The 15,285-nt window shown below is 33.0% G+C and overlaps 1 protein-coding gene across 7 annotated transcripts in view; it reads left to right on the forward strand.

Annotated features, from left to right (window-relative positions):
* Cnot2 (CCR4-NOT transcription complex subunit 2) overlaps window positions 1-15,285 on the forward strand; it is a 96,044-nt gene that overhangs the window by 1,088 nt on the left and 79,671 nt on the right. Inside the window, exon 2 of one of the 7 annotated variants that reach the window (XM_087192414.1) lies at window positions 60-287. The exons of the other annotated variants lie outside the window; for them this stretch is intronic. The gene's annotated coding sequence lies outside the window, so the exon portion shown is untranslated. The remainder of the gene's footprint in view (window positions 1-59; window positions 288-15,285) is intronic. 7 annotated transcript variants of the gene reach the window in all.

Raw genomic sequence — 15,285 nt, forward strand, 5'->3', positions numbered from 1 at the left:
ATGTCTCTCAGTACACTCTCATCTTTCTCCACTTACGTGTTTTTGTTTTTGTGTATAAGATGGGGCATATTGAACTGGATAACGGGTCTCAGGAGCCTCCAGGCCCAGGGATACTGAGGGCGATGCATGGTGAAGGGAGCTGGAGTGCAACTGTGATGCTGCTTCTCTTACTGCACCTGGAGAGTGAAGCTATAGTGTTGTAGAGACAGTCCGTTTGGTCCTGGAGCGGCGGAGGAACCCGAGACACCTCTGTTTGTGAAGTTGCAAGCCCTAGGTTTCTACTTCCGGTGGGGCCTCTCCTCCTTTTGCTCTTGTGTTTAACTTAAAAAGTTTCATGGAAGAAATGAGTAGGCTAAAAAGAGAACCCCTGTGGTTCTTGAGGTACTGTTGGTTATGTTCAGGAGCAGGCTTCTAGTTCTTGTTAACTGTGGACCTTAGTGAAAGCAAATTGTAGTTTTCTTTTGTAAAAACATTTCTAAGATTTTAGAACTTACTTTTATTCTAGGCCATGTGGTACAGTTTTACCACCACAAAAGTGTTACATGGGCGCACCACTGTCATGGAAGAGACCTGAACATCAACTTCCTTTGAATCTTAGGAGACATCCTTACTTTTCAACATCCGGAAGACTAAGTGCAACATATTTTCATAAAACTCTTCCTTAGAGAACCCTACTCATTCTTAATGATCTAGATAGTTCCTAATAATTAAGCACGCTGATATGAAACCTTAGATTGTTGACAAAATAGGAAGTACTGTACTGAGTTAATAGACTAGTGAAACCATAATTGAATTCCGTGTTCAAAGTTAAACACGTTTCTTGTCATCCTCGATACTGGGAATCTAGAGCTCAGAAATCATTAAGTGTCACTGTTGATTTGCCTTTTAAAACAGCGTTACTTGGAGATAAAGTGTGGGCTGGCGGTGGGAGAGAGATTTGAACATACCTGTTTACATACCAGCCTTGTGTTGAGTTTGGGGCAGCTCTGTATATTTGACAACAGTTCTTTTCCAAACATCAATGACTGCATCTCTTGCAATTTTGGAAGGTTACTTTATCTCACATTTGCAGGGTTAAGAATCACAGTAGACTGAAATGGTTAAATGTCTGCACTCAAATGTTTAAATGGCTACATTCAGATCCTGTTACATTGAAATGTTTCTTAAGGGACCAAGATTATTAAGGTATATTGCACTCTAGTTTGTAGTGTTTTTGTAGTATTAAATTTGAGGGAAAAGAAATACAACATAAACTGAACAAAGACAGATTCCTTTTATTCCATTCAAGTCTTTCTTGACTTTACAGAATCCTCATTTAATTTTAAAATATTTTCTCTCATTTTTTCCAAAGACTTGAATTCCAGTGATTTCTTTGAATACTTTGTATTTAAACAGGAAATAAACTGTATTTCACATTTTTATGTCCTACTTAGTGCTTTATCAATATAAATAAGTTTAAATGTAGACATTTGTTGGCAGAAGCCTTTCATTCTAAGAATACAATATAGAGACATCTTTGTATACTTCATTCTAAGTGTAGCATAATCTGATTCTAGAGAATGAGAATTGCCTGTTGGTTTAAACAAGTAATAAATACAGCCTTTAAGATTTTTCAGTTTAATACTTTGACATAAACTAATATGATGGAAAAAAAGTCAGAGTACTTATGTGTGAGTAATTTATACACTTTATTTGAGAAACACCCAATCTTAATAAAATTCAGAATGATATACTGCTCTAGAACTAATTTTTGTTTTCACTTTGTAATTTTGAATGTTTAGTATAATTTTTGATTATTCAAAGATGCATTATAGTTAAAACCTGAAAATGTTTTTTATTCAAAAGTAAGTACATCAGATTTATGAGATTCCTTTAGAAGTTCTTCTAACCTGGTTGTTCCAGTTTTTATCTCTTTAGTAGAAGAGATACCTGATATTAAAAGTACTTGTACTTTGAAAGATTACAGAATGTTTCACACTCCATGAGAAGTTATAATTTTGCCTTTTTAGTGACAGATTTGCTTCGTAAGATTTTCTGATAATGTAGGAAAATAAAAATATGTACTTCATGTGTACATTTGAGATTGAGATGTTACTAAACTAAGTTTACAATTCATCTTTTGCTCTTGAAAAGCAATGTTGAACAATAATAGTATTTTTAATTACAATTTTTTATCCGTGGAAAATTCACTCTTTTCCATTCACATTTAAAAGCAAATTCTTGATATCATATGCTTGCTTAGACACTTGAGGACAATTTATGCAGTCTTAGGAAAAGATACCACTGAATACTTACTTTGTTAACCTATACTGCTAGTGGATTTTGTAGCATGAGATTTTGTAAAGAGGTAGAAGAAGCCAGGGTACCAGATAGGGCATTCTAGAGGCAGAATTAATCTGAATTGTACTGTGATGTTTGGGATTACATACAGTATTGATGAAGGGATCTAGTGCTGTGATAGGAGCCTTTCTGGTTGTTGACACAGGTTACTGTTCTTTGTTACCAAAGATGATTCCTACCTGTGATACTGAAAGGAATTGAATTTCATTGTGACATATACAGGACTGTGTATTTTGCCAAGAGCTATGCTAAAGTTGATTTCTGTTGTAGAAAGTTTGTGTTTGAAAAGAAGTATAAAGTTTTAACTCTTAAAAATTGTTTATATTTTGTATCTTGGCTCTATTAGTTGAACCCTTTTTCAGTTTAAATAGTATATAATTTATTCTTTTCTAATTTTTGACATCTTTTGATTTCAGCTTTAAAATTTGTCTTATGATAAATTATGCTGATAAGGCTTATTCATTTATGTACTATTAGACAAACTTATACATTATGACTAGTAGACATGACCTGCAAGTAGAATTTTTATTGTTTTGTGACAGCTTGTTTTCTGAAATGCAGTTGCAAATCTCTTGACATACCACTTGGGGATTGCTGCATTATGCAATAGTATAATGGTTTACAATTTTTTTGGTAAGAACTCATGGCTTATATAATATTGAAACATAAAATTTATCTAGAAAAAAAGTTTTTTTGTTTTTTTTTTCTTTTCTAGAAACTTCAGTATATTCATGTCCATTCATATCCTCCACCATAACCTCTTCTGGACTGTGAGCACCTGAAAAAGCTCTATCTTGTATATATTTAACAGTCATAGTGTCTTCTATTGTGCATAGTACTTAGTAGGTTCTCAGTAAGTACAGAGATATTGCCAGACTGTCATTTGACACAATGCAGTCAGTGTGTTCTGCTTCCCAATCCACAATCAGAAGCAACAAATTTGAAAATGTGGGGATAAGGTTGTTCTTTATTCCTTCACTTTCTGAATCCTTTTTTACAGTTTTGTTTCTTAATTACCTATGGGGCAATAGGTAATTAGCTTCTTAGAGAACAGTGTAGGGTTAGTATTGAAGTAATGGAAGAATTTTAGTAATAGAGCAGTTAATACCCTCCTTTGCTTTTGGCAGTGTTTAGACCTGTATTTCTTACTGTATTTTGTATGGCTATAATCACTAAGTTGAAGGAGATATTTTTAATTTGTATTTATAAGTTAATACATATTTTTCTACTACATAACCATGAGCTCCTATTACTGTAGGTTTGGCCTTTTTAAAGTTAGAGTCTGGTTTTTTTTTTTCCCCCACCATCTTTTGACTCCTGATGCCTGGTCCAGGGCTTAATATGGAGTAGGAATTCTCTAGTTTTAATACCATCATAATTATGGGAATTAGATGAGGTGGTTTATCCAAAAGGTTCTAAAACTGATTTTTTTTTTTGTAACGTGGCAAATTTCAACAGGAATTATCCCTCTTACTCTAATTTACAACATTTTGATATAGAAATTGTTTTGACTGCAGGTGCTACCTAGAGCACGGGTGTGGGTTGGAGTGTTAATGTTACATTTCTAAAATCTAAAAAATTATAATTTGGAGAAATATCTGGCCTTTAAGGGTTTGATAAGTGATTATGAGCCAGCTTTGTGTCTGTTTCAGAGAAGTAGAAATCCAAACAGGGTTAATGACTACTAGAAGAGCATTTGGTAGAAATGCTAATGTTGAATTATAGTTTTAGAAATTTTTTCATATTTTTCTTGCCCATACATTTCCCAGGGACATTTTAATGACTAAGAACTACTAGAGATACAGTATGTATGTTTCAAAGAGAATTTGATGCTGTGCTCAGAACGCCAGTCTTTCTCTGCTTTTACTGAATGGAAATGCCTCATGTGAAAGTAGATCCTTAGTAAACTTTTACTATGCCAAGGAATGGTAAAATAAAAGTATGTACTGGCAACAGTAGACTTTTTTTTCCCCAAACATTGACACCATTTTTCCACTTATATTTAGATGTAGAAACATAGCTACATTGTGAATAAGCATCTGGACAAAATGTAATAACTGATTATGTAATACAATGTGTTTTGGAGAGGAACATTTGGCTTTGTGTCATACCTGGCAGGAATGTGCTTTTGTGTTACCTTTTACATTGTAAATCATAGTGCTTACCATTCATACAGTTTTTTTATTTGTTTAGTTTTTTCCTTTTACTTCATAGACCAGCAAAATAATATTATTCATTGTTTACCATAGCATTCAAAAAAACTGATTCCTTTGGCTTTGCTGCTAAATATTTTAAAAATGCTTTACAGCTTGGAAAAACACTTTCCCATACATTATTTCAGTTTTATGTGGTTGCTGTTTTGATGTGAACTTTAAAGTGAATTTAACATTTATAAAGATCGAACAATTAGGCTCTTTTGATTAGTATGAAAATTAGAAGTTGGGAATTAGAAAGGCCATTTTCATCCTCAGACTAGACTCGTCTCATTTATTTATTTTAGTAGTCCTCCATAGAGCAAATTACAGTTTATCCATTTAAGTAGGTGTAAGTGGAAGGTATGTTTTTGTTGTTATCTGATTTTCCTGATGATTCAGAATATTTAATTAAATTGATAGAGAAGCCTGAAAGAGAAGTAGGAAATTTTGTTTCAACTTTGACTCTTGGCAGTAGATTTTTTTTTTTTTGGTGCGGGAGATCAAACTCAGGTCCTTCTGCTTGCGCAGCAGGCGGCGAAACCACAGAGCTAAATCCCCGGCCCTGGCAGTATATTTTTTAAAATACAAACATTCATTGAGAAAACAGTATTGTATTAAAATAGGTAATGTATCATACTGATACCACATTTTACACCTTTTTTACTGCACAGTTACTCTATGAGATCACATGCTGAGCAGGTGGTCTGAGCATTGCCATGATATAGTAGTGCTCAAAGTAGTGCTTTAGGGATGTAGTTTTATGTTATTTGTATGAGTGAGCCTGTCTGGCATGAAATTAGAAAAACTTAGTTACAACTTTTCTAATCTCTGCACACTTAGAAATTATAGGTCTACTCTTAAACACGTCAGGTTAAACTTTGAGATCTACAGCAAAACCAGTTAACCTAACAGACGAGGTACCAGTCTCCACAGTGTTTTATACATTTGATATATAGTGCATTTTTGTGTGTGAATTGCACTTCTTAAAATAGATGTATATGTAAACAATTGTAATCCAGTCCTTCAGTGAGTTTTGTGAAGCACAAATTTGTGAAACACTTAAGATGTTTCAGAGCATGGTTTGAAAACCACTGGATCTCATGATCTCTGAAGTCACTTCCAAGCCTTAAAATTCTGTATTTTTAAAGAATTAAGACTGTTTCTTCTGTGTACAGATGCAAAATTCATAGAACTTTTGAGTAATATTTGGATATGAATTGTTTTAGTTTAAATTTTAGGTTCTGGTGGTTGGATGTTATCCCTCTAAATGTTTTCAACTAAGTCCCTTAGTAATTTGAATGTTTGTTCTCTGTTAGACATTGTTACAGATGTGAGATATATGTTGGTGATCAAGTTTCCATCTTCATCAAGCTAATATTCTGGAGGAAGAGACGGACAATAAAAAAATATATAATTTCACATAAGTTATGAAGAAATTAAAAGGGTTAAGGGCATAGCAGTTAACTAGTGTTGGAAGCAGAAAGATTATTTTTAATAAGATATTGAGAGATGACCTCTATGGTGGTGTCATTTGAGCAGAAACTGAAAAAGAAAACCATGCAGATACGAGAGTGAATGGTTTTCCAGGCCAAGTAAAAGGCCTTGAGGTAGGGTCAAATCTTGCATGTTTGAAGATAAGAAATTTCATAGTTTATTTATTATTTTCTACATAGGTAGAGAAAATACTAAAGGAAGAAGTGGTTAAGACATAATCTTTGTCATTTAACTGCTGAAAATATTATGGACCCTGTAGTCTTTAATACATTTTATCAGAAAGATTATTTTTCATTAAGAGATCTTGAAAATGTTTTCTAGATCTGATGTTACTGGGAATCTGTCTGTATTAATGGAGAATTGTATAGGAGAGCAAATTAAAGACTCCTCAGTTTATGTTTCCTTAAAATAATAAAAACTTAGGAATTTTTAGTATTACAGTTTTAGGTGGATTTGCTTTAGACATTAGTAATGGTTTTCATGTTTAATCAGAGAGTTCAATCAATGATACTTTATGTGTTGTGCACTCTTGTACTGAATGATTTCTCAAGTTTTAAGTTTTTGTGGTGCATGCTGTAAGTAATATGCTAGGGTAGAGAAACTTTGAAGGAGTTAATGAGTTAGTTTTAGAGAGGTGATACTTGAACTGGATACAGAAGGGTGATTTGGAATTCACTTCTGTGTAAGAGGATAGACATCAGCATTGTATTTCGGAGAATATGCCCCATTTGTAGAATGACCATGTAAAGCTCTTTATGGAGTTCTGGATCTCAGAGAAGTTAGTTGAAGGGATGAAGTAGCCACAGCATAAGAGACTTTTATCTTTTACACTTGTTCTTTGGAGCCCTTGACTTTTTTTTTTTTGAAGACTAGTGAAAGTAATGATCAGATTTGTGCTTTGCGGGGAGGTTTTAGACTCCACAGTTGATTTACAAATGAAATTACTGAACATGCTTGATGATGTACTATGCTTCTCAAAGTTTTAAAGGATTTTTTTTGTCTCCATTAGACAAATTAAACATTTTGTATTCATATTAGTGGGATTTTTATGAAGCACCATCTAACTTTTAAACTCTGTAGTTTACATGTTCTGGAGAACTTGTTTGTGATACATACATGGAAACCAATGACGTATAAACCAGTTTTGACAGTTAGTTGGAATTGTTACATAAATTATGGAGCAGGCAAAATATGAATGTTGTAATATGATATAATTTGTAGACATGAGATTTAACATTACTTGGATAAATTTGACTAATACCAACAAAATTAAATTAGTGATAAAATCACTCACAAGAGCTGATATCTGTATTGTTAGATTGTGCTTGCTTTATAATGTATGTATTAAAACACTATTGTTACTTAGATTGTGCTTGCTTTATAATATATATATTACTTAAAATACTGTATATAACAGTGTTTATATGCATTGATTTTTAGATTACCAACATGTTAATTCTGACATGCAAAAACAAACCCTAATGAATATTTTTTAAGTAGAAAGAATTGATTCCCTATGAATATAGTTTGAGCAAATCATTTGGTAGGATTCATTACATAGCATCTCATTATAGCAAAAGTTAGTATGTCTACCATGGTGATTTGGATGTCTACTTAGTTCATTGTTTAGCTGAATAAAATGGAACTAATGATAACATTTTCTATTAAAGACGGTTATATTGTGCTGAAAATTTACATGATTCTGCTAAAGTCTCTAGAGCTAGCCAACCTGAATTGACATCACTAGTCTGCTTTTAATTAGCTTTGTGACTTATCTTCCCTAAATTTCCGTTTTCTCATTTGAAAAATACGGATAAATACCAATATTTACCTCTTAGAGTTGACATAAGGACTTAGTGTTTTTGTGGGTGTTTTGTTTTTGGAGTGGAGTTTGTCACATTAAGGATAAGCTTCTGAGGTATACAAGAGCTAGCTACAATTTATTTGAGTGCACTGTGCCCTTCTTTTATCAGATTTGCAAGTGTAAACCAAAAGAATACAGCCTTGCTCTTAGAGTCTAGACATGTTTTTCTAACCAGGAATTTTGTTTAGATGACTTTCTGTGAAGTATTATATTTGCAATAATGTAAACAAATCAGCATTGCTCTGTGTGCAGCACAATGCGGGCCACATCATAGATATTTAATAATTTCTTTGTTAAATGGGATAAACCTAATGGATTAGGAGTCAAGATATATGTCTTTCATTTACAGTCTGAGTACTATGGAGTTACTTGGAGCAGTTTTCTTCTCTTTGCCTCAGTTTTCCTTAAAAATGGACAAAATGTTTTCTCTGAGGTGTATTTTATGAGTTAAATAAGATCCTGTAAAACTTCAGATAGTAGGTTCTGAACAGAGTTGGTTGCTATTCCTTTTTTATGCTGAGCAAATACTTCCAAAATTCTGGAAGTTCAGAGGAAATATTTAATAGTACCTGACATTTATTTTTTAAAGTCGAGAAAATCAGGCCATTTATTTGTCTTTGAATATATGCTTATCTTTAATGGAGACATAATATATTATTTTAGAAAGATTCCACACTTGGGTTCAGAGGATGGATTCTAGTCTGGGTTTAAGAATTTATTAACTATGTGGTTGAGCAAATCAATTAGTATTGAAGAAACTCCGTTTTTTAAATAATTTATGCCTCCCAGTGTTGTTGATAACAGTTGAGATAATGAAAGCAAGTGTTTGGTTAACTATAAAGCATGTTGAAAGCATTAGAGTACTGATTCCTGATTATTAATTCTTGTAATGAAACAAATTTTTTTCTAAGATGTGTGATACATTCATTTTTCCTGTTATAATACTGCTAGATTCCTGTGCTTTGCCTTCTGTGCATTTTTATTAAATATGTGGCTTATCATTTGTTTGTTTTGGGCTGGAACTGGTAGTTGAACCCTGGACCTTCACACTGAGCTATATCACCAATCCTTATTTTATTTTTAGTTTTGAGACAGGTTTTCATAAGTCACTAGTTTGCTTACCATGTTAGGCTGGGACTTGTGATCCTCTTGCCTCAGCTTCCCAAAGTGCTGGGATTACAGGTGTGCACTATCATGTCTGGCCAGGCTTATTAGATTTTTGGGAGAGGGGAGTTGAGAGAGATTATTGAAGTGGGAAAAAAATCATTGTGCTCATTATAATACGGTAGTGGGGTATTTTTGCACACTCAAATCTTGATAGAGTACTTTCTGTTTGTAAGTGTATATAGCAGGAAGTCTGTCTCATCTTTGTTTTTTCTTTACTGAGGGTGAAGATCATGACTAGTCTTTGGGTTATTTTCATTTATGTAACTGTGTACTTTCTCTATCACTGTTAGCTAAGCATATTTTTTGCAAACATCATGCTTTATGAAATTCATTTGTAATTTATAGCTAGAGCATTGAAAATTTCAACACAATAGTTCAAAACTATTTATTCTTTATGTCTGTAATATGGATGAATAGCTTTTTTCCCCTCCCTTAAATGTGTAAAATCTTTTTGAGAACTGAGCCTTTGAAACATGAAAAATAAATATCATACAAGAAAACAGAGTAGTATTAGGTAGCAGCATTAGCAAAGTATGGAAAGTGAATCACAAAATATTGTGCAGTGAAGGAAAAGGGATTGTTTTTACTGTCATTCTTGTAAAATCTAATTATTTTAGGTTCTTTGGGGTTTGGTGATTATTTTATCTTGTACTGTTATAAAAAGCTGCTTTCAAGAAAATACATTTTCTACTAAAAACAAATACTAAATTTCTAGAAACTGGAATTCTACTTCATATCTACTACTTAGGTTGCTTCTCCATTTTTGCATATTGACTAAGCAAATAATTTAAAATTAAATAGAGAACTCATCTAAAACCTATTTATAAAACATTTGTTATGTGAAACTTACGAAGTAAACCTCAGGAAGCCTGCAGGTCTTGGTCAAGGTAATACCCTTTTATATTTTTGTTTGTTTGTTTTTTTTGGTACTGGGGATCGAACTTGGGACCTTGCACTTGCGAAGCAGGCAGTGGAACCACTGTAAATCCCTGACCCCCCTTTTATAATTTTGATAGATTTAATGATTGTCAGACCCAGCAGTATACCCAATCATCACATGTTTAGTTATGTTCATTGTTTATTATTGTAAGAAAAGACGTAACAGATTAAAAAATTTACAGTATCAAAGGCTTTTTGATTAATTTGTAGAAAATTACTAGAAGTAACTATAGAGAATTCATTCTTCAGAATAGTCTACATCCCTGTATAAATACAATATAAACACATTTTTACTTTTTTGTCAGCTTTAATGTTATTTCAGAAATGGTTTACTTTATTTCTGATGTATCATTTGGCTCAGAAAAATCAAAAATTATTTAATATATAACACCTTATTCAAATTGAGAATTTGAGAAATTTTTTATACTTTGGGACAACTATAGGAATTCTGAGGTGAATTTTTTTAAGGGAAGATTTAAACTATGCATGATGGTCACTTTTGTAATCCCAGCTACTGGGGAGGCTGAGGCAGAGGATCTCAAGCTGAAGGCCAATCTGGGCAGTTTAGGGAGACCATGTCTTAAAATAAATTGTAAAAGGGGCTGGGGATTTAGCTCAGTGACACTGTGCCTACCTCGCAATTGCAAGGTCCTGAGTTCAATCCCTGGTATTGCAAAAAAAAATATATATATATATATATAAATAATAAATTGTAAAAGGCATGAGGATGTAGCTCAGTGGTAGGGCATCTCTGGGTTCAATCCTCAGAATTCCCAAAGTAAAAATTTTAAAAGGGGGAAGACTTGTAATATAAATGATTTCTTTATAATTTCCCTATTTTGTAATTTTAGATGCTTGTATAGGGATATATATTATAGCATGCTAAGGAAGCGCCACTATTAATTATGTATTGGTTTTAAAGTTTTTTTATATGCTGTAAATAAAATGGGAGGTTGTGTGCTAAAGAAGGCATATGGTAAAAATTAATAGTCACATTTTTTATAGAAAAGGTAGAAAATAAAGATGAGGAAAAGAAAATAAAAATCACTTCGAAGGCTGCAACTTTCAGAACTGTTAACTGGGACAAACATCATCCCTCACTTCCTGTCTATCTCTGTGTGTAAGCACTACACACTCTCTTGATTTTCCCCCTGATTATAGGGTGATGTGGAAAGTTTAGCAAATGAAGGAAAGTATGAAAAGGGGAGAAAAAGTCTGTCCAGAGACAAGCACTGTTTCTACTTTGTAATAGAGAAATTGGTATATACTCATTGAATTTTAACCTGAATTATGAAAGCAAAAACAAACCTCACATCACAAGAGTTTTTTAATTTTTCAGTTTTTATTCCAAACAGAATGCTTAATGGCTGCAAGTACATATGATTTAATGATTTCTTATTCAACACTTACTTTGATTTTTCACTTTTCTGTATAGCACTCCGGTGAAAATTTGAATGAATTGTTTTTGTACATTTGAATATTCTTTAGAAAACATTTCTGTAAATATAATGATTTCAAAGTATGTGAATTTTGGAGTTAAGAAGCCCCAGTGCTTAACTAATTTTATTTTTTTGCCAAATTACTTTTCAGGCTTTAATATTCTCACATGTACGAGTAACTACAACAATGCTACTTATCTCATAGTTTAGGAGGAGTAAATATGTGTAACAGGATAGTGAAGGCCTTCCCCTTCTTAGGTATACTCTCCCTCCTGTAGCATCTGCAGGTTAAGTTCCTCTATCCAAAATGGTTGGGAGCAGAAGTGTTAAGAGTTTGGAGTTGTTTGCATTTTGGAACATGTGCATAACCCTCACAGGTTGAGTGTCCCTAATGTGAGAAATCGGAAGTCAAAATTCTCCAAAACTTGAACCTTTTTGAGTATCATATTGGTGCTCAAAAAAATTTCAGAGCTCAGAACATTTCAGATTTTTGATTTTTGTATTAGAGATACTTAATCCTGTATTTTAAATAACTTTTAAAAATTGTGTTTTTCATTCCAGCACTAGATCATGAATAGGGTCAAGTCAATCTTGTGTACTGTATATTTGAAACCTCACACAAGGTCTGGCAAATATTTATTAAATGTACAAAAGGTTATTTTCCAAAGCTTTTGCTGTTTTCCTGCCTTTTTTTTTTTTTTTTAACATCAAGGCATACCAATTTACATTCTTAGCTGCTGTTTGAATTGTCTACTTTTCAGTTCATTGTCAATGATACTGTGGTTGTATTTAAAAAAGGTGTAAATTAAAAGTGTAAAAGGGTAGTTTAGCTGATTGTCATGATGTATGCCTGTAATCTTAGCACTCAGCACTTGAAAGGCTGAGACAGTAGGAGCTCCATGAGTTCAAGGCCAGCCTGAATGGTACAGTGAGATCCTGTCTCCGAATAAAATAAAATAAAATACTATCGCTTCTCGGCCTTTTGGCTAAGATCAAGTGTAAATAAAACAAAAAACTAAAAAGAATTGTATTTTAACTTTTCTGACATGTCTTTTTATTGTATGATTACTTATATTTTAAATGCTTTCTGTTTATGTTACTATCATTGAAAAGTAGAATAGAGTAATGATAATAATACATTGTAATAATCCTGTCTCAGGTCTCATGCCATATTTGGAGGGATGGCAGTAAGCATTTAATAGTGCACAAATACAAGATGAAGTTAATATACAGGAATACTGTCTCGTGATTGATCACCAAGTGGTTTAAACTGGATAAACTGAAACGTGTAGTTTGAGAAAATTTTTGACTAATTTAGTCAGATTTTTTACTGATTTAATGTGAAAATTCCAAGTGGTAGTATTGGATTGCATTGTCATTTTTAAGGTTATGCTATTTGGAGGACTTCAGAATCACTTACATCTGTGAATGTATTTTAAATAATGAGTGGTTTACTTTGTGGGGAGTAGGTAAAGGAAAGTAACATCTAGTTCTGTATTAAATAATTACTGATTTATATATTAATATGCCAAATATTTAACTCCTGTTACATGCCAGGTACATGTCATAAGAGAATATAATAGTGTACAAAATAAAGCATATGGTATAGTAGATGGTGTTAAGAATATGGAGAAAAAGAAACCAGGGGAATATGGAGTATATTTAGGTTACAGATTTAAATAGGTCAGTAGAAGTCCTTTCCCCCCGGATGGTGAATGGGTGAGCCTGAGGTGAGGCAGCAATTCTGCACAAATCCAGGGAAAAGGGATTCTGTCAAGGGACAACAGAGTACATTTCCTTTGATTGTAATATTTTTAATGTATTATGATTTAAAAATTGCAGGAAAATTTGTATTGCTAAAGTGTAGTAGGAAGAGAATGAGTACAGAAAAGTTAGGGGTACAGTACAAATGAGACTTTGCTAAGCGACCATAAAGACTTTGGCTTTTACTTGGGGTAAAAGCTATATCTTCTTTACATTTGTTATACTAAGTTAGTTAAATTCTTTCCCTTTTATAGTTTAATAGAGTTTACTGGATAGCCAGTATAGATCCCATCCTCAGTTTACAGTACGAGTACCTATGACTAAACCTGCACTGCACCCATATAATGCCAGCACTCTGAGAGGCGTGGGAGGATCACAGATTCAAGCCCAGACTGGGCAATTTAGCAAGATGCTGTCTCAAAATAAAAAAAATTAATAATTTTTAAAAAGGCCCTAGGTTCAGTTCCTAATGCTGCAGACAAAACAAAGCAACACAACACAACACAACACCAAACCAAACCTTAAATTTAAAGTACATTGAATACATTTAAACTACTGAACATCACAGTTTTGCAACACAGTACTCTAAAGCGTACTGGCTGTTTACTAATGTGATCACCTGGCTGACTGGGAGCTGTGCCCCCTGCAGCTGATGTCCAACATTGTAGATATTCCTAGCCCAGGAAAAAAACCAGTTCAAATTTTGAAACACTTTCTACTGAATAATGTATATCACTTGCACTATCATGAAGTAAAAAAACAAATAAACCACCAGTTGTATAGAAATAGCTCTTAAAATGAGAAACAAGGTATAATTCAGTTAGATTATAAAATGTACATGTATCATATTTGAAAGTTCATACGTGATTTAAATCCCTTGCAGAAAAATAATCTAGTAAAGAAACCGGTGGCTCTGTTAACCCTTGTTTTTCTTTTTGAGGAGTGGGCTGCACTGCATTGCATGAATGCTAGACAGGTGCTCTGCGAACTGAGTGAGCTACACTTCAGACCTGCTGAATTAAATCTTACACTAAAAGGACCAAGCAATTAAGACCAAGAAGTTAGTGCTTTTTTAATTGCTGCTGATTTCTGATGACATTTATTACATGGAGGCTTTTTTTTTAGCAAGTTGATATGGTAGTAAAATATTTTAGGAAGATTTCTTTAAATTTACATATATTTTTTCTAGTAAGATGTTCTTTCTCAAAGCAGAGCTAATTTTTCATTTTAATATCCATAGAAACTGCTAACCATTGTTATTTTTAAATTAAATGTGCTAAGGGAATTTACATATAAGACACCCATTTAGGTGTCTTTTTCTTTGAGTTTTGACAGATTTTACACCTATGTAGCCATCACTGTGATTCAAATAAACAGCATTGCTATCACCCCTGAAGTTCACTGGTTCGAAACAGTGACCCAGGCAGTGACTCTTGTAACCCAGGCAACCACTGATTTGCTTTCTGTAAGTATAGATTAGATTTTTTTTTAAAGAGATTCAAATAAGTGGAATATAGAGAAGTATTCTTTTGTGTCTGACTTCTTTGCTCAGCATAATTAAAAAAAATTAGTGTTGCATGCATGAAGCATTCACTTCTGTTGGGTAGGTGTTTTGTTTTTATTTTTTCTACCTAGTACTAGTTTCACTTCACAAAGGTTTGGTGGATGAATGCATATTTGGTGCAGCAAATATCATCCCTCCATTTTTACTGTATTTCTTTAGCAGTAGGATGTTAAAACTTCTAGGTTTTGTATGCTGCTGGATTTAAATTTGTGCATAGATTATGTGAAAAGATGAGTTAATGAAAAATGTGCAAGGTTTAAAGTTCAGTATATTTTTTTTTTATTCTTTTGTCCTTCCTCCCCTTTAAACTATCTTGGCATCCTTGTTTAAAATGAATCAAAGGTAAATATGAGGGTTTATTTCTGGGTTCTTAATTCTATATGATCTTTATATCCTTATGCTAGTATGCTTTGATTATAGATTAGGTTTGAAAGCAAAATATAATTCAACTTTGTTCTTCTTTTTCAAGATTGTTTTGGTTAGTCTCTGTCCCTTGAGTTTTAGGATTTGATGATTTTT

The sequence above is a fragment of the Heterocephalus glaber genome, unplaced genomic scaffold (genome assembly GCF_053883595.1).
Source record: "Heterocephalus glaber isolate CG9 unplaced genomic scaffold, H.glaber_assembly_v1.0 deba00001571, whole genome shotgun sequence".
NCBI lineage: Eukaryota > Metazoa > Chordata > Mammalia > Rodentia > Bathyergidae > Heterocephalus > Heterocephalus glaber.